The sequence below is a fragment of the Pseudophryne corroboree genome, chromosome 5 (assembly GCF_028390025.1).
Source record: "Pseudophryne corroboree isolate aPseCor3 chromosome 5, aPseCor3.hap2, whole genome shotgun sequence".
NCBI lineage: Eukaryota > Metazoa > Chordata > Amphibia > Anura > Myobatrachidae > Pseudophryne > Pseudophryne corroboree.
In genome coordinates, this window is record NC_086448.1 from 601,863,241 (window position 1) to 601,890,998 (window position 27,758).

Sequence of the window (27,758 nt, forward strand, 5' to 3'; positions counted from 1 at the left end):
ATACATCACCCAGAAGACCACTGAGGGATTAGCGAGAAGGTCCAAATAAGACTAACAGAGGAACTTATAGTCCACGGGGTGGGGATAAGAAATAAATGTATGTCGAGGGTGACTAAGTCCAGGCAACAATGAAGCAGGATAGTTACAGAGCAGTGTCTGTAAAAGACGGCTATTTCGGCACTTGGTCGGAGGCTTCGGTCTCCGAAAGATAAGCGGCAGCATCCTCCGGGGTGTGGAAGTCCTTAAAAGACGTGCCATCGAAAATCCTCAGGCGTGCAGGGTAGAGTAGAGCAAACTTTCGGCCCTCTTGGGCTAATTTTGAGCATGTGGGGGAGAACGCCTTTCGTAGCCTGGTAAGCTCCGGGGAGAAGTCCTGGAAAAATAATAATTTGGCATCTTCCCAAACAAGGTCTCTTATACGGCGGGAAGCAGACCACAGGGCCTCTTTATGGAGGTAGTTGAGACACCGAAATAGCACAGCTCGTGGTCGGTTGGATGCAGCGGAGCGACCAGGGCCTGTTCTGTGTGCACGTTCTACCACGAGATACGAGCAAATATCTTGAATTCCAAGAAGATCAGGAAGTGTGTGTCGAAGGAAGTGATAAAGAGCTTGGCCCTTAATCGTCTCTGGGAGCCCAATGAGCCTGAGATTGTTTCTGCGCGATCTATTTTCTAGATCGTCGATCTTAGACCATACCAGGTTTTCTGATTTCTGCAGTTTAGCGGAGATGTCGGAAAGTTCAGCGATTTGCTGAAAATTTTCACCAGCAGTATGTTCCACTTGTAAAACACGCTTGGACAGTTGTTTATACTGGCTTTTAATATCCAGGACAGCTTGCTGTAGTGCAGCAGCATGCAGCTGTGCTTGTTCTTGAAATAACGGCTGGACGGTCTCTTTCACCGCTCTAACAATGTCCTCATAGGACAAGGAATGCCCCGGGGTAGAGGAGGGCAGTAACGTGCCTAGGGCAGCGGACCCAGCAAGGGATGGAGAGACGCTGGGCACAGGGGCCGAGGGAGGAGCTGAGGTACCCGCCGTTCGAGCTCCGGTCTCCAGAGAAGCTGCGGCGGCCATCTTGGAAGCCGAGCCGCGGCTTTCAGATTTGGCCCGTGGAGGCTTTCCCTGCATCGTAGGAGCTAGGAATCGGTCCATAGAGGGGGGCCGGATGTGCGGGGAGCGGGCCGGTGTGAGTGACCGCTCAATGGACGCCCAAAATGGGCGATATGTTAGAGGTCAGTGGCCGCGGGCACCGGAGCTTCTAAGCAGCGTGTCACTCCATGCGGTGCCGGAACCGGAAGTCTCGTCTCCCGCTCTTAACGGATTCTGGCAGGGGTTAAATATCTCCATATAGCCTCCGGAGGCTATATGTGAGGTATTTTTAGCCAAAATAGGTATTCATTTGCCTCCCAGGGCGCCCCCCTCCCAGCGCCCTGCACCCTCAGTGACTGCCGTGTGAAGTGTGCTGAGAGGAAAATGGCGCACAGCTGCAGTGCTGTGCGCTACCTTTAGAAGACTGAGGAGTCTTCTGCCGCCGATTCTGGACCTCTTCTTACTTCAGCATCTGCAAGGGGGCCGGCGGCAAGGCTCCGGTGACCATCCAGGCTGTACCTGTGATCGTCCCTCTGGAGCTGATGTCCAGTAGCCAAGAAGCCAATCCATCCTGCACGCAGGTGAGTTCACTTCTTCTCCCCTAAGTCCCTCGTTGCAGTGATCCTGTTGCCAGCAGGACTCACTGTAAAATAAAAAACCTAAGCTAAACTTTTCTAAGCAGCTCTTTAGGAGAGCCACCTAGATTGCACCCTTCTCGGCCGGGCACAAAAATCTAACTGGCTTGGAGGAGGGTCATAGGGGGAGGAGCCAGTGCACACCACCTGATCGGAAAGCTTTACTTTTGTGCCCTGTCTCCTGCGGAGCCGCTATTCCCCATGGTCCTTTCAGGAACCCCAGCATCCACTAGGACGATAGAGAAATCTTATTTTCTCTGACGTCCTAGTGGATGCTGGGACTCCGTCAGGACCATGGGGATTATACCAAAGCTCCCAAACGGGCGGGAGAGTGCGGATGACTCTGCAGCACCGAATGAGAGAACTCCAGGTCCTCTTTAGCCAGGGTATCAAATTTGTAGAATTTTACAAACGTGTTCTCCCCCCGACCACGTAGCTGCTCGGCAGAGTTGTAATGCCGAGACCCCTCGGGCAGCCGCCCAAGATGAGCCCACCTTCCTTGTGGAATGGGCCTTGATAGATTTAGGCTGTGGCAGGCCTGCCACAGAATGTGCAAGTTGAATTGTGCTACAAATCCAACGAGCAATCGTCTGCTTAGAAGCAGGAGCACCCAGCTTGTTGGGTGCACACAGTATAAACAGCGAGTCAGATTTTCTGACTCCAGCCGTCCTTGAAATATATATTTTCAATGCCCTGACAACGTCCAGCAACTTGGAATCCTCCAAATCGCTAGTAGCCGCAGGCACCACAATAGGCTGGTTCAGGTGAAACGCTGAAACCACCTTAGGCAGAAACTGAGGACGCGTCCGCAGTTCTGCCCTGTCCGAATGGAAAATCAGATATGGGCTTTTATACGATAAAGCCGCCAATTCTGACACTCTCCTGGCTGAAGCCAGGGCCAGTAGCATGGTTACTTTCCATGTAAGATATTTCAAATCCACCGATTTGAGTGGCTCAAACCAATGGGATTTGAGAAAATCCAAAACTACATTAAGATCCCACGGAGCCACTGGGGGCACAACCGGGGGCTGTATATGTAGTACTCCTTTTACAAAAGTCTGGACTTCAGGAACTGAAGCCAATTCTTTCTGGAAGAAAATCGACAGGGACGAAATTTGAACCTTAATGGACCCTAATTTGAGGCCCATAGACAATCCTGTTTGCAGGAAATGTAGGAATCGACCCAGTTGAAATTCCTCCGTCGGGGCCATCCTGGCCTCACACCAGGCAACATATTTTCTCCAAATGCGGTGATAATGTTGTGCAGTCACCTCCTTCCTGGCTTTTACCAGGGTAGGGATGACCTCTTCCGGAATGCCTTTTTCCCTTAGAATTCGGCGTTCAACCGCCATGCCGTCAAACGCAGCCGCGGTAAGTCTTGGAATAGACACGGTCCCTGCTGAAGCAGGTCCCGTCTTAGAGGTAGAGGCCACGGATCTTCCGTGAGCATCTCCTGAAGTTCCGGGTACCAAGTTCTTCTTGGCCAATCCGGAGCCACGAGTATCGTTCTTACTCCCCTTTGCCGTATAATTCTCAGTACTTTTGGTATGAGAGGCATAGGAGGAAACACATACACTGACTGGAACACCCACGGTGTTACCAGAGCGTCCACAGCTATTGCCTGAGGGTCTCTTGACCTGGCGCAATACCTGTCCAGTTTTTTGTTGAGGCGGGACGCCATCATATCCACCTTTGGTTTTTCCCAACGGTTCACAATCATGTGGAAGACTTCTGGATGAAGTCCCCACTCTCCCGGGTGTAGATCGTGTCTGCTGAGGAAGTCCGCTTCCCAGTTGTCCACTCCCGGAATGAACACTGCTGACAGTGCTATCACATGATCTTCCGCCCAGCGAAGAATCCTTGCAGCTTCTGCCATTGCCCTCCTGCTTCTTGTGCCGCCCTGTCTGTTTACGTGGGCGACTGCCGTGATGTTGTCCGACTGGATCAACACCGGCTGACCCTGAAGCAGGGGTTTTGCCAGGCTTAGAGCATTGTAAATCGCTCTTAGCTCCAGTATATTTATGTGAAGAGACATCTCCAGGCTTGACCACACTCCCTGGAAGTTTCTTCCCTGTGTGACCGCTCCCCAGCCTCTCAGACTGGCATCCGGGGTCACCAGGACCCAGTCCTGTATGCCGAATCTGCGGCCCTCTAACAGATGAGCACTCTGCAACCACCACAGAAGAGACACCCTTGTCCGTGGAGACAGTTATCCGCTGATGCATCTGCAGATGCGATCCGGACCATTTGTCCAGCAGATCCCACTGAAAAGTTTGTGCGTGGAATCTGCCGAATGGAATCGCTTCGTAAGAAGCCACCATTTTTCCCAGGACTCTTGTGCATTGATGCACAGACACTTTTCCTGGTTTTAGGAGGTTCCTGACAAGTTCGGATAACTCCCTGGCTTTCTCCTCCGGAAGAAACACCTTTTTCTGAACCGTGTCCAGAATCATTCCCAGGAACAGCAGACGTGTCGTCGGGGTCAATTGAGATTTTGGAAAATTCAGAATCCACCCGTGCTGTTGCAGCACTACTTGGGTTAGTGCTACTACGTCCCCCAGCTGTTCTCTGGACCTTACCCTTATCAGGAGATCGTCCAAGTAAGGGATAATTAATACGCCTTTTCTTCGCAGAAGAAACATCATTTCGGCCATTACCTTGGTAAAGACCCGAGGTGCCGTGGACAATCCAAACGGCAGCGTCTGAAACTGATAATGACAGTTTTGCACCACGAACCTGAGGTACCCTTGATGTGAAGGGCAAATTGGGACATGCAGGTAAGCATCCTTGATGTCCAGGGACACCATAAAGTCCCCTTCTTCCAGATTCGCTATCACTGCTCTGAGTGACTCCATCTTGAACTTGAATTTTTGTATGTACAGGTTCAAAGATTTCAGATTTAGAATAGGTCTTACCGAGCCGTCCGGCTTCGGTACCACAAATAATAAGATTTTACTTACCGATAAATCTATTTCTCGGAGTCCGTAGTGGATGCTGGGGTTCCTGAAAGGACCATGGGGAATAGCGGCTCCGCAGGAGACAGGGCACAAAAAGTAAAGCTTTTCCAGATCAGGTGGTGTGCACTGGCTCCTCCCCCTATGACCCTCCTCCAGACTCCAGTTAGGTACTGTGCCCGGACGAGCGTACACAATAAGGGAGGATTTTGAATCCCGGGTAAGACTCATACCAGCCACACCAATCACACCGTACAACTTGTGATCTAAACCCAGTTAACAGTATGATAACAGCGGAGCCTCTGAAAGATGGCTTCCTTCAACAATAACCCGAATTAGTTAACAATAACTATGTACAATTATTGCAGATAATCCGCACTTGGGATGGGCGCCCAGCATCCACTACGGACTCCGAGAAATAGATTTATCGGTAAGTAAAATCTTATTTTCTCTATCGTCCTAGTGGATGCTGGGGTTCCTGAAAGGACCATGGGGATTATACCAAAGCTCCCAAACGGGCGGGAGAGTGCGGATGACTCTGCAGCACCGAATGAGAGAACTCCAGGTCCTCCTTAGCCAGAGTATCAAATTTGTAAAATTTTACAAACGTGTTCTCCCCTGACCACGTAGCTGCTCGGCAGAGTTGTAATGCCGAGACCCCTCGGGCAGCCGCCCAAGATGAGCCCACCTTCCTTGTTGAGTGGGCCTTTACAGATTTAGGCTGTGGCAGGCCTGCCACAGAATGTGCAAGTTGGATTGTGCTACAGATCCAACGAGCAATCGTCTGCTTAGACGCAGGAGCACCCATCTTGTTGGGTGCATACAATATAAACAACGAGTCAGATTTTCTGACTCCAGCTGTCCTTGCAATATATATTTTTAATGCTCTGACAACGTCCAGTAACTTGGAGTCCTCCAAGTCACTTGTAGCCGCAGGCACTACAATAGGCTGGTTCAGATGAAATGCTGACACCACCTTAGGGAGAAAAATAAGAATTTACTTACCGATAATTCTATTTCTCGTAGTCCGTAGTGGATGCTGGGGACTCCGTCAGGACCATGGGGAATAGCGGGCTCCGCAGGAGACAGGGCACATCTAAAAAGCTTTTTAGGTCACATGGTGTGTACTGGCTCCTCCCCCTATGACCCTCCTCCAAGCCTCAGTTAGGTACTGTGCCCGGACGAGCGTACACAATAAGGAAGGATCTTGAATCCCGGGTAAGACTCATACCAGCCACACCAATCACACCGTACAACTTGTGATCTGAACCCAGTTAACAGTATGATAACAAAACGAAGTAGCCTCTGAAAAGATGGCTCACAACAATAGTAATAACCCGATTTTTGTAACAATAACTATGTACTAGTATTGCAGACAATCCGCACTTGGGATGGGCGCCCAGCATCCACTACGGACTACGAGAAATAGAATTATCGGTAAGTAAATTCTTATTTTCTCTAACGTCCTAGTGGATGCTGGGGACTCCGTCAGGACCATGGGGATTATACCAAAGCTCCCAAACGGGCGGGAGAGTGCGGATGACTCTGCAGCACCGAATGAGAGAACTCCAGGTCCTCCTTAGCCAGAGTATCAAATTTGTAAAATTTACAAACGTGTTCTCCCCTGACCACGTAGCTGCTCGGCAAAGTTGTAATGCCGAGACTCCTCGGGCAGCCGCCCAGGATGAGCCCACCTTCCTTGTGGAATGGGCATCTACATATTTCGGCTGTGGCAGGCCTGCCACAGAATGTGCAAGCTGAATTGTACTACAAATCCAGCGTGCAATAGACTGCTTAGAAGCAGGAGCACCCAGCTTGTTGGGTGCATACAATATAAACAGCAAGTCAGACTTTCTGACTCCAGCCGTCCTAACTATATATATATATATATATATTTTTAGGGCCCTGACAACGTCTAGTAACTTGGAGTCCTCCAAGTCCCTAGTAGCCGCAGGCACCACAACAGGTTTGTTTCAGGTGAAAACGCTGACACCCCTTTAGGAAGAAACTGGAGACGAGTCCCAGTTCTGCCCTGTTCAAATGGAAAATTTTAATATGGGCTTTTGTAAGACAAAGCCGCCCATTCTGACAATCGCCTGGCCGAGGCCAGGGCTAACACATGGTCACTTCCCATGTGAGATATTGGTCAACAGCATGGTCACTTTCCATGTGAGATATTTCAAATCCACAGATTTGAGCTGTTCAAACCAATATGATCTTAAGAAATCCCAACACTATGTTGAAACCTCACGGTGCCCCTAGAGGCACAAAAAAGCTGTATATGCAATACACCCTTTACAATCTGAACTTCAGGAACTGAAGTCAATTCTTTCTGGAAGAAAATCTACAGGGCCGAAATTTAAATGTTAATGAACCCCAATTTGAGGCCCAAAACACTCCTGTTTTCAGGAAGTGTAGAAATCGACCTAGTTGAATTTCCGTCGTGGAGCCTTCCTGGCCTCACCCACGCAACATATTTTCACCACATGTGGTGATGACGTTGTGCGGTCACCTCCTTCCTGGCTTTGACCAGGGTAGGTATGACCTCTTATGGAATGCCTTTTTTTTTTCCTTCAGGATCCGGCATTCAACCGCCATGCCGTCAAACGCAGCCGCGGTAAGTCTTGGAATAAACATGGTACTTGCTGAAGCAAGTCCCTTCTTAGCTCCCCAGGCCCTTAGTCCTCTGTGAGCATTTCTTGAAGTTCCGGGTACCAAGTCCCTCTTGGCCAATCCGGAGCCACTAGTATAGTTCATACTCCTCTATGTCTTATAATTCTCAATACCTTGGTTATGAGAAACAGAGGAGGGAACACATACACTGACTGGTACACCCACGGTGTTACCAGAACATCCACAGCTATCGCCTGAAGGTCTCATGACCTGGCGGAATACCTGTCCCGTTTTTTTGTTCGGGCGGGACGCCATCATGTCCACCTTTGGTCTTTGCCAACGGTCCACAATCATGTTGAAAAACTTCCCTATGAAGTTTCCACTCTCCCGGGTGGAGGTCATGCCTGCTGAGGAAGTCTGCTTCCCAGTCGTCCACTCCCGGAAAGAACACTGCTGACAGTGCTATCACATGATTTTCCGCCTAGCGAAAAATCCTTGCAGTTTTGTCACTGCCCTCCTTCTTCTTGTGCCGCCCTTTCTGTTTACGTGGGCGACTGCCGTGATGTTATCCCACTGGATCAATACCGGCTGACCTTGAAGCAGAGGTCTAGCTAAGTTTAGAACATTATAAATTTGCTCTAAGCTTATTTATGCGGAGAGAATTCTCCAGACTTAATCACACTTCCCTGGAAATTTTTTCCCTGTGTGACTGTTCCCCAGCCTCTCAGGCTGGCCTCCGTGGTCACCGGCATCCAATCCTGAATGCCGAATTTGCGGCCCTCTAGAAGATGAGCACTCTGTAATCACCACAGGAGAGACACCCTTGTCCTTGGATATAGGGTTATCCGCTGATGCATCTGAGGATGCGATCCGGACCATTTGTCCAGCAGATCCCACTGAAGAGTTCTTGCGGGAAATCTGCCGAATGGAATTGCTTCGTAATAAGCCACCATTTTTACCAGGACTCTTGTGCAATGATGCACTGACACTTTTCCTGGTTTTAGGAGGATCCCGATTAGCTCGGATAACTCCCTGGCTTTCTCCACTGGGAGAAACACGTTTTTCTGGACTGTGTCCAGAATCATCCCTATGAACAGTAGACGTGTCATCGGAAAAAGCTGCGATTTTGGAATATTTAGAATCCACTCGTGCTGTCGTAGAACTACTTAAGATAGTGCTACTCCGACCTCCAACTGTTCTCTGGACCTTGCCCTTATCAGGAAAGCGTCCATGTTTCCTTTTAAGAAAAATCATCATTCCGGCCATTACCTTGGTAAAGACCCGGGGCGCCGTGGACAACCCAAACGGCAGCGTCTGAACTGATAGTGACAGTTCTGTACCAGGAACCTGAAGTACCCTTGGTGAGAAGGGCAAATTTGGACCTGTAGGTAAGCGTCCCTGATATCCAGTGACACCATATCGTCCCCTTCTTCCTGGTTTGCTATCACTGCTCTGAGTGACTCCATCTTGATTTGAACGCTTGTATGTAAGTGTTCAAATATTTCAGATCTCACCGAGCCGTCTGGCTTCGGTACCACAATATAGTGTGGAATACTACCCCCTTCCATGTTGTAAGAGGGGTACTTTGATTATCACCTGCTGGGAATACAGCCTGTGAATTGTGTGAGGGGAAGATGTCTCGAATTTCCAATGTACACCTGGGATACTACATGTAGGATCCCGGAGCTCCCTTGCGAGTGAGCCCCCTGCGTACTGAAACTCTTGAGATGACCCCCTACCGCACCTGAGTCCGCTTGTACGGCCCCAGCGTTATGCTGCGGACTTGGCAGAAGCTGTGAGGGGCTTCTGTTCCTGGGAATGGGCTGCTTGCTGCAGTCTTCTTCCCTTTCCTCTACCCCTGGGCAGATATGACTGGCCTTTGCCCGCCTGCCCGTATGGGGACGAAAGGACCGAGACTGAAAAGACTGTGTCCTTTTTTGCCGATATGTGATTCGGGGTAACAAAAAGTGGATTTTTCAGCTGTTGCCATGGCCACCAGGTCCGATGGACCGCCCCTTTATACGGCAATACTTCCACATGCCGTCTGGAATCTGCCTCACCTGACCACTGTCGTGTCTTCGTCTGGCAGATATGTACATCACATTTACTCTTGATGCCAGAATGTAAATATCCCTCTGCGCATCACGCATATATAGAAATGCATCCTTAAAATGCTCTATAGTCAATAAAATCTTGTCCCTGTCAAGGGTATCAAAATTTTCAGTCAGGAAATCCGACCAAGCCCCCTCAGCGCTGCACCTCCAGGCTGAGGCGATTGCTGGTCGTAGTATAACACCAGTATGTGTGTATATACTGTCATGATATTTTTCAGCTTCCTATCAGCTGGCTTCTTGAGGGCGGCCGTATCTAGAGACGGTAACGCCCTGTTTTTATAAGCGTGTGAGCGCCTTATCCACCCTAAGGTGTGTTTCCCAACTCGCCCTTACTTCTGGCGGGAAAGGGTATACCGCCCATAACTTTCTATCGGAGGAACCCCACGTATCATCACACACTTCATTTAATTTATCTGATTCAGGCAAAACTACAAGTAGTTTATTCACCCCCTACAAAATACCCTTATTTGTGGTACTTGTAGTATCAGAAATATGTAACAGCTCCTTCATTGCCCTTAACATGTAACTCGTGGCCCTAAAGGAAAATTACGTATGTTTCTTCACCGTCGACACTGGGGTCAGTGTCCATGTCTGTGTCTGTCGACCGACTGAGGTAAATGGGCGTTTTTACAAGCCCCTGACGGTGTCTGAGACGCCTGGACCGGTACTAATTTGTCCGCCGGCCATCTCATGTCGTCAACCGTCTTGCAGCGTGTTGACATTATCACGTAATTCCATAAGTAGACCATCCATTCCGGTGTCGACTCCCTAGAGAGTGACATCAACATTACAGGCAATTTGCTCCGCCTCCTCACCAACATTTTCCTCATACATGTCGACACACACGTACCGACATACAGCACACACACAGGGAATGCTCTGATAGAGGACAGGACCCACTAGCCCTTTGGGGAGACAGAGGGAGAGTTTGCCAGCACACACCAAAAACGCTATAATGTATATAACAACCCTAGAAGGTGTTGTTTCTATATATGCGCTCTTAATATATAATTATATCGCCAATTTATGCCCCCCTTCTCTTTTAACCCTGTTTCTGTAGTGCAGTGCAGGGGAGAGTGGGAGCCTTCCTCACCAGCGGAGCTGATCAGGAAAATGGCGCCGTGTGCTGAGGAGAATAAGCTCCGCCCCCTTTTCGGCGGGCCTTTCCTCACGGTTTTTTAATAACTGGCCTGGGTTAAAATAAGAATTTACTTACCGATAATTCTATTTCTCGGAGTCCGTAGTGGATGCTGGGGTTCCTGAAAGGACCATGGAGAATAGCGGCTCCGCAGGAGACAGGGCACAAAAGTAAAGCTTTTACAGGTCAGGTGGTGTGTACTGGCTCCTCCCCCCATGACCCTCCTCCAGACTCCAGTTAGGTACTGTGCCCGGACGAGCGTACACAATAAGGGAGGATTTTGAATCCCGGGTAAGACTCATACCAGCCACACCAATCACACCGTACAACTTGTGATCTAAACCCAGTTAACAGTATGATAACAGAGGAGCCTCTGAAAGATGGCTTCCTAAACAATAACCCGAATTAGTTAACAATAACTATGTACAAGTATTGCAGATAATCCGCACTTGGGATGGGCGCCCAGCATCCACTACGGACTCCGAGAAATAGAATTATCGGTAAGTAAATTCTTATTTTCTCTATCGTCCTAAGTGGATGCTGGGGTTCCTGAAAGGACCATGGGGATTATACCAAAGCTCCCAAACGGGCGGGAGAGTGCGGATGACTCTGCAGCACCGAATGAGAGAACTCCAGGTCCTCCTTTGCCAGGGTATCAAATTTGTAAAAATTTACAAACGTGTTCTCCCCTGACCACGTAGCTGCTCGGCAGAGTTGTAATGCCGAGACCCCTCGGGCAGCCGCCCAAGATGAGCCCACCTTCCTTGCGGAATGGGCCTTAACAGATTTAGGCTGTGGCAGGCCTGCCACAGAATGTACAAGTTGAATTTTGTTACAAATCCAACGAGCAATCGACTGCTTAGAAGCAGGTGCACCCAACTTGTTGGGTGCATACAGTATAAACAGCGAATCAGATTTTCTGACTCCAGCCGTCCTTTAAATGTATATTTTTAAGGCTCTGACAATTTCCAACAACTTGGAGTCCTTCAAGTCGTCTGTAGCCGCAGGCACTACAATAGGCTGGTTCAGGTGAAACGCTGATACCACCTTAGGGAGAAAATGCGGACGCGTCCGCAGCTCTGCCCTATGTCGAATGGAAAATTAAATAAGGGCTTTTATAAAACAAAGCCGCCAGTTCAGATACTCTCCCGGCCGAAGCCAGGGCCAGTAACATAGTCACTTTCCATGTGAGATATTTCAAATCCACATTCTTTAGTGGTTCAAACCAATTGGATTTGAGGAAATCTAAAACTACATTTAGATCCCACGGTGCCACCTTAGGCACCACAGGAGGCTGTATATGCAGTACTCCTTTGATAAAAATCTGGACCTCAGGGACTGAGGCCAATTCTTTTTGGAAGAATATTGATAGGGCCGAAATTTGAACCTTAATAGATCCCAATTTGAGACCCATAGACAATCCTGATTGTAGGAAATGTAGGAAAACGACCCAGTTGAAATTCCTCCATCGGAGCACTCCGCTGCTCGCACCACGCAACATATTTTCGCCAAATACGGCGATAATGCTTCGCGGTGACTTCCTTCCTTGCCTTTATCAAGGTAGGAATGACTTCTTCTGGAATGCCTTTTCCTTTTAGGATCTGGCATTCAAACGCCATGCCGTCAAACGCAGCCGCGGTAAGTCTTGAAAAAGACAAGGACCCTGCTGAAGCAGGTCCCTTCTCAGAAGTAGAGGCCACGGATCGTCCGTGACCATCTCTTGAAGTTCCGGGTACCAAGTCCTTCTTGGCCAATCCGGAGCCACTAGTCTTACTCCTCTTTGCCGTATAATCCTCAATACCTTTGGTATGAGAGGCAGAGGAGGAAACACATATACCGACTGGTACACCCAAGGTGTTATCAGCGCGTCCACAGCTATTGCCTGCGGATCTCTTGACCTGGCGCAATACCTGTCCAGTGTTTTGTTGAGGCGAGACGCCATCATGTCCACCATTGGTTTTACCCAACGGTTTAATAGCATGTGGAAAACTTCTGGATGAAGTCCCCACTCTCCCGGGTGAAGGTCGTGTCTGCTGAGGAAGTCTGCTTCCCAGTTGTCCACGCCCGGGATGAATACTGCTGACAGTGCTATCACGTGATTCTCCGCCCAGCGAAGGATCCTGGCAGCTTCTGCCATTGCCCTCCTGCTTCTTGTGCCGCCCTGTCTGTTTACATGGGCGACTGCCGTGATGTTGTCCGACTGGATCAACACCGGTCTTCCTTGAAGCAGAGGTTCCGCCTGGCTTAGAGCATTGTAGATTGCTCTTAGTTCCAGAATGCTTATGTGAAGAGACTTTTTCAGGCTCGACCACACTCCCTGGAAATTTCTTCCCTGTGTGACTGCTCCCCAGCCTCTCAGGCTGGCATCCGTGGTCACCAGGATCCAATCCTGCATGCCGAATCTGCGGCCCTCCAATAGATGAGCCTCCTGCAACCACCACAGAAGGGATACCCTTGTCCTCGGCGACAGGGTTATCCGCAGGTGCATCTGAAGATGCGACCCTGACCATTTGTCCAACAGATCCCTTTGCATGGAATCTGCCGAAAGGGATTGCTTCGTAAGAAGCTACCATTTTTTCCCAGGACTCTTGTGCATTGATGTACAGACACCTTTCCTGGTTTTAGGAGGTTCCTGACCAGGTCAGATAACTCCTTGGCTTTTTCTTCGGGAAGAAAAACCTTTTTCTGAACTGTGTCCAGAATCATCCCCAGGCACAGCAGACGAGTTGTCGGCATTAATTGGGATTTTGGAATATTCAGAATCCATCCGTGCTGCTTTAGCACCTCTTGAGATAGTGCTAAACCCATCTCTAGCTGTTCTCTGGACCTTGCCCTTATTAGGAGATCGTCCAAGTATGGGATAATTAATACGCCTTTTCTTCGAAGAAGAAATATTATCTCGGCCATTACCTTTGTAAAGACCCGAGGTGCCGTGGACAAACCAAACGGCAGCGTCCGAAACTGATAGTGACAGTTTTGTACAACGAACCTGAGGTACCCCTGGTGTGAGGGGTAATTGGAACGTGGAGATACGCATCCTTGATGTCCAAGGATACCATAAAGTCCCCTTCTTCCAGGTTCGCTATCACTGCTCTGAGTGACTCCATCTTGAACTTGAACTTCTTTATGTACAGGTTCAAGGACTTCAGATTTAGAATAGGCCTTACCGAGCCATCCGGCTTCGGTACCACAAAAAGAGTGGAATAATACCCCTTCCCTTGTTGTAGAAGAGGTACCTTGACTATCACCTGCTGAGAATACAGCTTGTGAATGGCTTCCAAAACCGTCTCCCTTTCTGAGGGGGACGTTGGTAAAGCAGACTTCAGGAAACGGCGAGGTGGCTCTGTCTCTAATTTCAACCTGTACCCCTGAGATATTATCTGCAGGATCCAGGGATTTACCTGCGAGTGAGCCCACTGCGCGCTGTAATTCTTGAGACGACCGCCTACCGCCCCCAAGTCCGCTTGCGAAGCCCCAGCGTCATGCTGAGGCTTTTGTAGAAGCCGGGGAGGGCTTCTGTTCCTGGGAAGGAGCTGCCTGTTGCTGTCTCTTCCCTCGTCCTCTGCCTCGTGGCAGATATGAATAGCCCTTTGCTCTCTTATTTTTAAAGGAACGAAAGGGCTGCGGTTGAAAGGTCGGTGCCTTTTTCTGTTGGGGAGTGACTTGAGGTAGAAAGGTGGATTTCCCGGCCGTAGCCGTGGCCACCAAATCCAATAGACCGTCCCCAAATAACTCCTCTACGCATCACCTGTCCACTGTCGTGTCCATAAAGCTCTTCTGGCCGAAATGGACATAGCACTTACCCGTGATGCCAGTGTGCAGATATCTCTCTGTGCATCACGCATATAAAGAAATGCATCCTTTATTTGTTCTAACGACAGTAAAATATTGTCCCCGTCCAGGGTATCAATATTTTCGATCAGGGACTCTGACCAAACTACCCCAGCACTGCACATCCAGGCAATCGCAATAGCTGGTCGTAGTATAACACCTGCATGTGTGTATATACCTTTTTGGATATTTTCCATCCTCCTATCTGATGGATCTTTAAGTGCGGCCGTCTCAGGAGAGGGTAACGCCACTTGTTTTGATAAGCGTGTTAGCGCTTTGTCCACCCTAGGAGGTGTTTCCCAGCGCTCCCTAACCTCTGGCGGGAAAGGGTATAAAGCCAATAACTTCTTTGAAATTAGCAGTTTTTTTATCGGGGCACCCCACGCTTCATCACACACGTCATTTAATTCTTCTGATTCAGTAAAAACTACTGGTAGTTTTTTCACACCCCACATAATACCCTGTTTAGTGGTACCTGTAGTATCAGCTAAATGTAACATCTCCTTTATTGCCAAAATCATATAACGTGTGGCCCTACTGGAAAATACGGTTGATTCGTCACCTTCACCACCGGAATCAGTGCCTGTGTCTGGGTCTGTGTCGACCGACTGAGGCAAGGGGCGTTTTACAGCCCCTGACGGTGTTTGAGGCGCCTGGACAGGCACTAATTGAGTGTCCGGCCGCCTCATGTCGGCAAACGACTGCTTAAGCGAATTGACGCTATCCCGTAATTCCACAAATAAAGGCATCCATTCTGGTGTCGACCCCCTAGGAGGTGACATCCTCATATTTGGCAATTGCTCCGCCTCCACACCAATAACGTCCTCATACATGTCGACACACACGTACCGACACACAGCAGACACACAGGGAATGCTCTATACGAAGACAGGACCCACTAGCCCTTTGGGGAGACAGAGGGAGAGTCTGCCAGCACACACCAAAAAGCGCTATATATATGACAGGGATAGCCTTATGATTAAGTGCTCCCTTATAGCTGCTTTTATATTAATATATTGCCATTTATTTTGCCCCCCCTCTCTGTTATACCCTGTTTCTGTAGTGCAGTGCAGGGGAGAGACCTGGGAGCCTTCCTGACCAGCGGAGCTGTGACAGAAAATGGCGCCGTGTGCTGAGGAGATAGGCCCCGCCCCTTTTTCGGCGGGCTCGTCTCCCGCTATTTAGTACATTTAGGCAGGGGTAAATATCTCCATATAGCCTCTGGGGCTATATGTGAGGTATTTTTAGCCTTTTTAAAGGTTTTCATTTGCCTCCCAGGGCGCCCCCCTCCCAGCGCCCTGCACCCTCAGTGACTGCCGTGTGAAGTGTGCTGAGAGGAAAATGGCGCACAGCTGCAGTGCTGTGCGCTACCTTAAGAAGACTGCAGGAGTCTTCAGCCGCCGATTCTGGACCTCTTCTTGCTTCAGCATCTGTGAGGGGGCCGGCGGCGTGGCTCCGGTGACCATCCAGGCTGTACCTGTGATCGTCCCTCTGGAGCTTCATGTCCAGTAGCCAAGAAGCCAATCCATCCTGCACGCAGGTGAGTTCACTTCTTCTCCCCTCTGTCCCTCGTTGCAGTGATCCTGTTGCCAGCAGGAATCACTGTAAAATAAAAAACCTAAGCTAAACTCTCTAAGCAGCTCTTTATGAGAGCCACCTAGAATTGCACCCTTCTCGGCCGGGCACAAAAATCTAACTGGAGTCTGGAGGAGGGTCATGGGGGGAGGAGCCAGTACACACCACCTGACCTGTAAAAGCTTTACTTTTGTGCCCTGTCTCCTGCGGAGCCGCTATTCCCCATGGTCCTTTCAGGTACCCCAGCATCCACTTAGGACGATAGAGAAAATACATACATATAGCCTTAATGGCTATATGTGATGTATTTATTTGCCAAATAGGTATTTATATTGCTGCCCAGGGCGCCCCCAGCAGCGCCCTGCACCCTCCGTGACCGTGTCAGTGAGGCGTGTGACAACAATGGCGCACAGCTGCAGTGCTGTGCGCTACCTCTCTGAAGACTGTGAAGTCTTCTGCCGCCTGTTTCCGGACCTCCGTTCCGCCGTCTTTCTTCAGCGTCTGTAAGGGGGATCGGCGGCGCGGCTCCGGGACGAACCCCAGGCTGACCTGTGTTCCGACTCCCTCTGGAGCTCAGTGTCCAGTAGCCTAAAACTTCAATCCTCCTGCACGCAGGTGAGTTGCAAGTCTCTCCCCTAAGTCCCTCGTTGCAGTGATCCTGTCGCCAGCAGGAATCACTGATTAGAAACCTAAAAAAAAACTTTACTAAACAGCTCCTTAAGAGAGCCATCCAGTTTGCACCCTTCTCGGACGGGCACAAAAACCTAACTGAGGCTTGGAGGAGGGTCATAGGGGGAGGAGCCAGTACACACCATGTGACCTAAAAAGCTTTTTAGATGTGCCCTGTCTCCTGCGGAGCCCGCTATTCCCCATGGTCCTGACGGAGTCCCCAGCATCCACTAGGACGTTAGAGAAATGCGGACGAGTCCGCAGTTCTGCCCTGTCCGAATGGAAAATCAGATATGGGCTTTTGTAAGATAAAGCTGCCAGTTCTGACACTCTCCTGGCCGAAGCCAGGGCTAGAAGCATGGTCACTTTCCATGTGAGATATTTCAAATCCACCTTTTTTAGTGGTTCAAACCAATGAGATTTTAGAAAGTCCAAAACCACATTGAGATCCCACGGTGCCACTGGAGGCACCACAGGAGGCTGTATATGCAGCACTCCCTTAACAAAGGTCTGGACTTCAGGGACTGAAGCCAATTCTTTTTGAAAGAAAATCGACAGGGCCGAAATTTGAACCTTAATAGATCCCAATTTGAGACCCATAGACAATCCTGATTGCAGGAAATGTAGGAATCGACCCAGTTGAAATTCCTCCGTCGGAGCACTCCGATCTTCGCACCACGCAACATATTTTCGCCAAATTCGGTGATACTGTTGCATGGTTACTTCCTTCCTTGCTTTAATCAAAGTAGGAATGACTTCTTCCGGCATGCCTTTTTCCTTTAGGATCCGGCGTTCAACCGCCATGCCGTCAAACGCAGCCGCGGTAAGTCTTGAAACAGACAGGGACCCTGCTGAAGCAAGTCCCTCCTTAGAGGTAGAGGCCACGGATCTTCCGTGATCATCTCTTGAAGTTCCGGGTACCAAGTCCTTCTTGGCCAATCCGGAACCACTAGTATCGTTCTTACGCCTCTTTGCCGTATAATTCTCAATACTTTTGGTATGAGAGGCAGAGGAGGAAACACATACACCGACTGGTACACCCAAGGCGTTACCAGCGCGTCCACAGCTATTGCCTGCGGATCTCTTGACCTGGCGCAATACCTGTCCAGTTTTTTGTTGAGGCGAGACGCCATCATGTCCACCATTGGTCTTTCCCAACGGGTTACCAGCATGTGGAAGACTTCTGGATGAAGTCCCCACTCTCCCGGGTGAAGATCGTGTCTGCTGAGGAAGTCTGCTTCCCAGTTGTCCACTCCCGGGATGAACACTGCTGACAGTGCTATCACATGATTCTCTGCCCAGCGAAGAATCCTTGCAGCTTCTGCCATTGCACTCCTGCTTCTTGTGCCGCCCTGTCTGTTCACATGGGCGACTGCCGTGATGTTGTCCGACTGGATCAACACCGGTTTTCCTTGAAGCAGAGGTTCTGCCTGGCTTAGAGCATTGTATATTGCTCTTAGTTCCAGAATGTTTATGTGAAGAGACGTTTCCAGGCTCGTCCATACTCCCTGGAAGTTTCTTCCTTGTGTGACTGCTCCCCAGCCTCTCAGGCTGGCGTCCGTGGTCACCAGGATCCAATCCTGTATGCCGAATCTGCGGCCCTCCAATAGATGAGGACTCTGCAACCACCACAGAAGAGACACCCTTGTCCTTGGAGACAGGGTTATCCGTAGGTGCATCTGAAGATGCGACCCTGACCATTTGTCCAACAGATCCCTTTGGAAAATTCTTGCGTGGAATCTGCCGAATGGAATTGCTTCGTAAGAAGCCACCATTTTCCCCAGGACTCTTGTGCATTGATGTACAGACACCTTTCCTGGTTTTAGGAGGTTCCTGACAAGCTCGGATAACTCCTTGGCTTTTTCCTCCGGGAGAAAAACCTTTTTCTGAACCGTGTCCAGAATCATCCCTAGGAACAGCAGACGAGTTGTCGGCATTAACTGGGATTTTGGAATATTCAGAATCCACCCGTGCTGTTTTAGCACTTCTTGAGACAGTGCTAATCCCATCTCTAGCTGTTCTCTGGACCTTGCCCTTATTAGGAGATCGTCCAAGTATGGGATAATTAATATGCCTTTTCTTCGAAGAAGAATCATCATCTCGGCCATTACCTTTGTAAAGACCCGAGGTGCCGTGGACAATCCGAACGGCAGCGTCTGAAACTGATAGTGACAGTTTTGTACAACGAACCTGAGGTACCCCTGGTGTGAGGGGTAAATTGGAACGTGGAGATACGCATCCTTGATGTCCAAGGATACCATAAAGTCCCCCTCTTCCAGGTTCGCTATCACTGCTCTGAGTGACTCCATCTTGAACTTGAACTTCTTTATGTACAGGTTCAAGGACTTCAGATTTAGAATAGGCCTTACCGAGCCATCCGGCTTCGGTACCACAAAAAGAGTGGAATAATACCCCTTCCCTTGTTGTAGAAGAGGTACCTTGACTATCACCTGCTGAGAGTACAGCTTGTGAATGGCTTCCAAAACCGTCTCCCTTTCGGAGGGGGACGTTGGTAAAGCAGACTTCAGGAAACGGCGAGGTGGATCTGTCTCTAATTCCAACCTGTACCCTTGAGATATTATCTGCAGGATCCAGGGATCTACCTGCGAGTGAGCCCACTGCGCGCTGTAATTTTTGAGACGACCCCCCACCGTCCCCGAGTCCGCTTGAGAAGCCCCAGCGTCATGGTGAGGCTTTTGTAGAAGCCGGGGAGGGCTTCTGTTCCTGGGAAGGAGCTGCCTGTTGCTGTCTCTTCCCTCGACCTCTGCCTCGTGGCAGATATGAATAGCCCTTTGCTCTCTTATTTTTAAAGGAACGAAAGGGCTGCGGTTGAAAGGTCGGTGCCTTTTTCTGTTGGGGAGTGACTTGAGGTAGAAAGGTGGATTTCCCGGCTGTAGCCGTGGCCACCAAATCTGATAGACCGACTCCAAATAACTCCTCCCCTTTATACTGCAAAACTTCCATATGCCGTTTTGAATCCGCATCGCCTGTCCACTGTCGCGTCCATAAAGCTCTTCTGGCCGAAATGGACATAGCACTTACCCGTGATGCCAGTGTGCAGATATCCCTCTGTGCATCACGCATATAAAGAAATGCATCCTTTATTTGTTCTAACGACAGTAAAATATTGTCCCTGTCCAGGGTATCAATATTTTCAATCAGGGACTCTGACCAAACTACCCCAGCACTGCACATCCAGGCAGTCGCTATAGCTGGTCGTAGTATAACACCTGCATGTGTGTATATACTTTTTTGGATATTTTCCATCCTCCTATCTGATGGATCTTTAAGTGCGGCCGTCTCAGGAGAGGGTAACGCCACTTGTTTAGATAAGCGTGTTAGCGCCTTGTCCACCCTAGGAGGTGTTTCCCAGCGCTCCCTAACCTCTGGCGGGAAAGGGTATAATGCCAATAATTTCTTTGAAATTATCAGCTTTTTATCAGGGGCAACCCACGCTTCATTACACACGTCATTTAATTCTTCTGATTCAGGAAAAACTATAGGTAGTTTTTTCACACCCCACATAATACCCTGTTTAGTGGTACCTGTAGTATCAGCTAAATGTAACGCCTCCTTCATTGCCAAAATCATATAACGTGTGGCCCTACTGGAAAATACGGTTGATTCGTCACCGTCACCACTGGAGTCAGTGCCTGTGTCTGGGTCTGTGTCGACCGACTGAGGCAAAGGGCGTTTCACAGCCCCTGACGGTGTTTGAGTCGCCTGGACAGGCACTAATTGATTGTCCGGCCGTCTCATGTCGTCAAACGACTGCTTTAGCGTGTTGACACTATCCCGTAGTTCCATAAATAAAGGCATCCATTCTGGTGTCGACTCCCTAGGGGGTGACATCCTCATATTTGGCAATTGCTCCGCCTCCACGCCAATATCGTCCTCATACATGTCGACACACACGTACCGACACACAGCAGACACACAGGGAATGCTCCTAACGAAGACAGGACCCACTAGCCCTTTGGGGAGACAGAGGGAGAGTTTGCCAGCACACACCAAAAGCGCTATATATATATCAGGGATAGCCTTATAATAAGTGCTCCCTTATAGCTGCTTTGTTATATCAAAATATCGCCATAAATTTGCCCCCCCTCTCTGTTTTACCCTGTTTCTGTAGTGCAGTGCAGGGGAGAGACTTGGGAGCCGTCCTGACCAGCGGAGCTGTGAGAGGAAATGGCGCCGTGTGCTGAGGAGATAGGCCCCGCCCCTTTTCTGGCGGGCTCGTCTCCCGCTATTTAGAGAAATCAGGCAGGGGTTAAATATCTCCATATAGCCTCTGGGGGCTATATGTGAGGTATTTTTAGCCTTTATATAGGTTACATTTGCCTCACAGGGCGCCCCCCCCCCAGCGCCCTGCACCCTCAGTGACCGCGTGTGAAGTGTGCTGAGAGGAAAATGGCGCACAGCTGCAGTGCTGTGCGCTACCTTTAGAAGACTGCAGGAGTCTTCAGCCGCCGATTCTGGACCTCTTCTGACTTCAGCATCTGCAAGGGGGCCGGCGGCGCGGCTCCGGTGACCATCCAGGCTGTACCTGTGATCGTCCCTCTGGAGCTTGATGTCCAGTAGCCAAGAAGCCAATCCATCCTGCACGCAGGTGAGTTGACTCCTTCTCCCCTCAGTCCCTCGCTGCAGTGATCCTGTTGCCAGCAGGAATCACTGTAAAATAAAAAACCTAGCTAAACTTTTTCTAAGCAGCTCTTTAGGAGAGCCACCTAGATTGCACCCTTCTCGGCCGGGCACAAAAATCTAACTGGAGTCTGGAGGAGGGTCATAGGGGGAGGAGCCAGTGCACACCACCTGATCTGGAAAAGCTTTACTTTTTGTGCCCTGTCTCCTGCGGAGCCGCTATTCCCCATGGTCCTTTCAGGAACCCCAGCATCCACTAGGACGATAGAGAAAGTGTGGAATAATACCCCTTTCCCTGTTGTAGGAGGGGTACCTTGACTATCACCTGCTGAGAATACAGCTTGTGAATGGCTTCCAATACCGTCGCCCTGTCTGAGGGAGACGTTGGCAGAGCAGACTTTAGGAACCGGCGAGGGGGAGACTTCTCGAATTCCAACCTGTAACCCTGAGATACTACCTGCAGGATCCAGGGGTCCACCTGTGAGTGAGCCCACTGTGCGCTGAAATTCTTGAGTCGACCCCCCACCGCCCCTGAGTCCGCTTGTAAAGCCCCAACGTCATGCTGAGGGCTTTGCAGAAGCCGGGGAGGGCTTCTGCTCCTGGGAGGGAGCTGCTTGGTGCACTCTCTTACCCTTTCCTTTGCCTCGGGGCAGATATGACTGTCCTTTTGCCCGCTTGTTCTTATAGGAACGAAAGGACTGCGGCTGAAAAGACGGTGTCTTTTTCTGTTGGGAGGGGACCTGAGGTAAAAAGGTGGATTTCCCGGCTGTTGCCGTGGCCACCAAATCCGATAGACCGACCCCAAATAATTCCTCCCCTTTATACGGCAATACTTCCATATGCCGTTTGGAATCCGCATCACCTGACCACTGTCGCGTCCATAAACTTCTTCTGGCAGATATGGACATCGCACTTACTCTCGATGCCAGAGTGCAAATATCCCTCTGAGCATCTCGCATATAAAGAAAAGCATCCTTTAATTGCTCTATAGTCAATAAAATACTGTCCCTATCCAGGGTATCAATATTTTCAGTCAGGGAATCCGACCAAACCACCCCAGCACTGCACATCCATGCAGAGGCGATGGCTGGTCGCAGTATAACACCAGTATGAGTGTATATACTTTTCAGGGTAGTTTCCAGCCTCCTATCAGCTGGATCCTTGAGGGCGGCCGTTTCAGGAGACGGTAACGCCACTTGTTTTGATAAGCGTGTGAGTGCCTTATCCACCCTAGGGGGTGTTTCCCAGCGCGCCCTAACCTCTGGCGGGAAATGATATAATGCCAATAACTTCTTTGAAATTAGCAGTTTTCTATCGGGGTTAACCCACGCTTCATCACACACTTCATTCAATTCCTCTGATTCAGGAAAAACTACAGGTAGTTTTTTCAGACCCCACATAATACCCCTTTTTGTGGTACTTGCAGTATCAGAGATATGCAAAGCCTCCTTTCATTGCCGTGATCATATAACGTGTGGCCCTACTGGAAAATACGTTTGTTTCTTCACCGTCGACACTAGATTCGGTGTCCGTGTCTGGGTCTGTGTCGACCGACTGAGGTAAAGGGCGTTTTACAGCCCCTGACGGTGTCCGAGACGCCTGGACAGGTACTAACTGGTTTGCCGGCCGTCTCATGTCGTCAACTGATTTTTGTAACGTGCTGACATTATCACGTAATTCCATAAACAAAGCCATCCATTCCGGTGTCGACTCCCTAGGGGGTGACATCACCATTACCGGCAATTGCTCCGCCTCCACACCAACATCGTCCTCATACATGTCGACACACACGTACCGACACACAGCAGACACACAGGGAATGCTCTTATCGAAGACAGGACCCCACTAGCCCTTTGGGGAGACAGAGGGAGAGTTTGCCAGCACACACCCAAGCGCTATAAATATATAGGAACAACCCTACAGAAGTGTTGTTTCCTTTATAGCAGCTTAATATATCAATATCGCCAAAAAAGTGCCCCCCCTCTCTGTTTTTTTACCCTGTTTCTGTAGTGCAGTGCAGGGGAGAGTCCTGGGAGCCTTCCTCGCAGCGGAGCTGTGCAGGAAAATGGCGCTGTGTGCTGAGGAGATAGGCCCCGCCCCCTATTTCGGCGGGCTCTTCTCCCGGTGTTTGTGAGACCTGGCAGGGGTTAAATACATCCATATAGCCCCAGGGGCTATATGTGATGTATTTTTAGCCAGAACAAGGTATTATCATTGCTGCCCAGGGCGCCCCCCCCCAGCGCCCTGCACCCTCAGTGACCGCTGGTGTGAAGTGTGCTGACAACAATGGCGCACAGCTGCAGTGCTGTGCGCTACCTCATGAAGACTGAAAAGTCTTCTGCCGCCGGTTTCTGGACCTCTTCACTTTTCGGCATCTGCAAGGGGGTCGGCGGCGCGGCTCCGGGACCGGACTCCATGGCTGGGCCTGTGTTCGATCCCTCTGGAGCTAATGGTGTCCAGTAGCCTAAGAAGCCAATCCATCCTGCACGCAGGTGAGTTCACTTCTTCTCCCCTAAGTCCCTCGTTGCAGTGAGCCTGTTGCCAGCAGGACTCACTGAAAATAAAAAACCTAATAACTTTTTCTAAGCAGCTCTTTAGGAGAGCCACCTAGATTGCACCCTGCTCGGACGGGCACAAAAACCTAACTGAGGCTTGGAGGAGGGTCATAGGGGGAGGAGCCAGTGCACACCACCTAGTCCTAAAGCTTTTATTTTTGTGCCCTGTCTCCTGCGGAGCCGCTAATCCCCATGGTCCTGACGGAGTCCCAGCATCCACTAGGACGTCAGAGAAATCTTGGAGGTAGGAGTGGGAGGAAGTAATCAGTTGGCAGGAGAGTCGGCGTGCATTAGCAGAGCGAAGAGGATGGGTGGGAGTGTAAAGGGAGATAAGGTCAGAGATGTAAATGGGAGAGAAGTGGGTGAGGGCTTTGTAAGTGAGTGCGAGAAGCTTGAAATGGATTCTGAAAGGGAAGGAGAGCTAGAGGTGGACGTAGTGCATTTGGTGAGGAAAATGAGCCGGGCAGCAGCATTGAGGATAGACTGGAGTGGAGAGAGGTATTTGTCAGGAATGCCAGTCAGGAGATTACAGTAGCCCAGTCCGGAGATAACCAGTGAGTGGATAAGGGTCTTATGGTGCCCATACACTTATGAGATTATCGGTACTAGCCTTCGATTTCGACCACATCTGTGAGAGAAATCGAAGGATTTTATGCACATTTTAGTACCTTGAAACGCGATGCGCGGGCACACTGGTCGAATATCGCGTCTCAAGATATTATGTGCTGCACTTAACATTTCTCGCATCGCAGTGCGATCGCATGTGATTTTAAGCCCACATGAGATATCGCACTGCGATGTGTACCCGCCGGGAGCGGCCTGAGGGCGCTCCCACTCGGCGGTGATGTGCCCATTACGTGATTACCATGCGATCTATCGCATGATCGCATGGTAATCACTTTAGCAGTTCAGGTGCGATTTCATCGCACCTGAACTGCCGGTGCGTTGCCCCGCGATGTCGCATCGTGGGGCATCGCACAAGTGTACGGACAACATTAGTAGCATCCTGGGTCAGAAAGGGTATGATCCTAGAAATATTTTTAGATGAAAACGGCAGGTTTGTGAGAGGTGCTGGATGTGTGGTGTGAAGGAGAGGGAGGAGTCAAAGATTACTCCAAGACAGCGCACTTTGGGGCTAGAGGAGATAGCAGTGCCATCAATAGATAATGAGATTGTGGGAGGTGAGGTTATGCGGGAGGGAGGAAAGATGATTAGCTCAGACTTAGCGCTAGGACATCCGAACAAATAGCAGAGACACAGTTGGAGATACGAGTAAGGACAGCAGGGGAGAGGTCCAGAGAGGAAAGATAGATTTGAGTGTCATCAGCATACAGATGATATTGGAAATCAAAAGAACTTATGAGCTTACCTAGTGAGAACGTACAGAGAGAAAAGAAGAGGACCAAAGACAGAACCTTGGGGGACACCTACAGTTAGCGGAAGTGAGGGGGAGGTGGAGTCATGAGAGGAGACAGAGAATGAACGGTCAGAGAAGTAGGAAAACAGCCAAGAGAGGGCAGTATCACGCAGACCAATGGAATAAAGGATTTGCAGTAGGAGAGGGTGGTCCACAGTGTCAAAAGCAGCAGAGGTCAAGAAGAATAAGCAGAGGCCCTTAGATTTGGCAGCATGGAGGTCATTGCAGACTTTTCTGAGGGCAGTTTCAGTGGAGTGAAAAGGACGGAAGCCAGACTGGAATGCGTCAAGCAGCGAGTGTGAGGAAAGGAAGGAAGTAAGGCGGTTGTAGATAATACGCTCAAGGAGTTTGGGGTCAAAAGGGAGAAGAGAGATGGGTCGGTAGTTGGAGAGTGTGTTTGGATCAAGGGTAGGTTTTTTAAGAATAGGAGATGAGTGCATGCTTGAAGGGAAAGGGGACAGTGCCAGATGAGAGGGAGATTGAGAAGGTGGGAAAGATGGGAACAGAGAGAAGGCGAGAGGTAGCGGAGGAGGCGGGAAGGGATAGGGTCAAGTGGGGAGGTGGTGAGGGGAGAAGAACGAATGAGGGCCATGACCACCTCACCAGATGCATGGGAGAAAGAGGTCAGAGTTGGTGAAAGGGTTGTGTCTATGTTGCCTTCGTGCTAAGGACCTGGACGTGACAAAACGAGAGGGCAGGAGAGCACTTCCACCCTTACAGCATCTAAATGTCTCCTTCGTTCTCCGATCGTTTGGGGCAAATTTATTTCTCTATGCAGCATTGGACGCTCGCCACACTTTACTATTCCAAATAGATTGTGACATGGACCCAGGGGGTTATGGGAAAGGTCCTTAGCGCGAAGAGAATCTAGATGCTACCAGACGCGTAGCGTCTAGTTTCCCTTCGCAAAGAGGACCATTACTGAGCGGTGCGCGATGACGTCATCGCGCACCGCACAGCAAAGGTCCTCTCCGCGAAGGGAACTAGACACTACGCGTCTAGTTTCCCTTCGCGGAGAGGACCTTTTGCTGTGCGGTGCGCGATGACGTCATCGCGCACCGCTCAGCATTTAAGCGGCGCTTCTGCTGTACAGGGGGCGTGACTGACGACGCCCCCTGTAGTAAGCCACGCCCCCATTCCCTGCCCGGGGCGCCGAGGGCATTCGAACCGGCCCTGTTTAGTACATATGTCCATCAGAGCAAGAAGTATCAAAGATTCTAAACAGCAGATCAGTTTCCCAAAATAATCAATCAGCTTCTAACAATCCCTTTATAGAAAGTACTTGGCTAGTTGCTATGGGCAACATCACTCTTTTGATGCAGGGCATCAGTCTTTTAAAAGCAGAGTGTGAGCCGACTCATCACTTTGGTAAAAGCAAAACACCAATATGACGTGCCTATGATGTATACGCTAGCTTATATCACACTGCAGTCTGTACGTTCCATCACCTATTGAGAGGAGCCTGTGCTAATAGCAGCAGCTCACACGTAGGAGGGGGGGGAATAGTTATACACAGCAGCAGCAGATATTACACACACACATCATAAAATCCTATAGATAGACGGCAACAGTCTGCAACGCTGCACGGCGGCGGCAGCAGCAGCAGCGCGGTGACACGCACAGGCCCTCCCCTCACGCACAGTCTGTAACCCGCCTCCTAAATACTAGGAAAAAGTTTCCAGACCCCGGTGCCTCGGCCCGTTATAAACGCAGCACACTTCAGTACCTGTCCCGGTGGCCCGGGTAAGCGCACCGGCTCCCTCCGAACGCGGGAGAGTGGGCGGCTGGGCTCCGGACACCGGACTCTAAAGCACAGTTGGGGGAGGAGGATCCTGGGCGAGAGGCGGCGGGAGCAGTACAAACTTGGCAGCGCGCGTCACGCGGCGACCGCTCAGCTGTGTGGGGAGGATCTTGGGGGCGGCCGCCGCTCGCTCATCTGCTTTGAAGGGAGGAGTCTGGGCTGCTCTAACGCTGAGGGGGCGTGGCTATCCATGGGATATAATAATAACGGCTGCTGGGTGTGTGTGACTGACTACTATACTATACTGGTATTCATTAGTGTCACCTCCTGAGTGACATTCCCGTGCAGTCGGTGTGGGGACAGCAGTGACGTCACATATACTGTAGTGTATTACATTTAAAGTATGACGTTACTTCATACTTGCCTACCTGACCCTCTCCATGAGGGAGAAAATGCTCTGTTCCTGGACTTACCTGGTAATGTATGATTGCCATCACCTGTGATGAAACACCTTTCTTATCAATTAACTAGCTCACCACAGGTGATGGCAATCATACATTACCAGGAAAGTCCAGGAACAGAGCATTTTCTCCCTCATGGAGAGGGTCAGGTAGGCAAGTATGCGTTACTTCATCTTACAGGGGCTATACATTTACTTGGATGGGGGGAGGGGGGAGAGTGTCTGTCACAGTTGTCACCGGACGGGTGAGATCACAGCTTCTATGTAAGAAGCTGCTGCTGCCTCCGCTGTCCCCGGACTGGGGGCATGATTTGGATATGTATGG

At 50.1% G+C, this 27,758-nt stretch overlaps 1 protein-coding gene across 3 annotated transcripts in view; it reads right to left on the minus strand.

Moving 5' to 3' along the window:
• CEP192 (centrosomal protein 192) overlaps nucleotides 1-27,186 on the minus strand; it is a 639,877-nt gene extending 612,691 nt beyond the window's left edge. For all 3 annotated transcript variants that reach the window (XM_063923418.1, XM_063923417.1, XM_063923415.1), the window contains exon 1: nucleotides 26,959-27,186. The gene's annotated coding sequence lies outside the window, so the exon portion shown is untranslated. The remainder of the gene's footprint in view (nucleotides 1-26,958) is intronic.
• Between the last annotated feature and the right edge of the window lie 572 nt (nucleotides 27,187-27,758).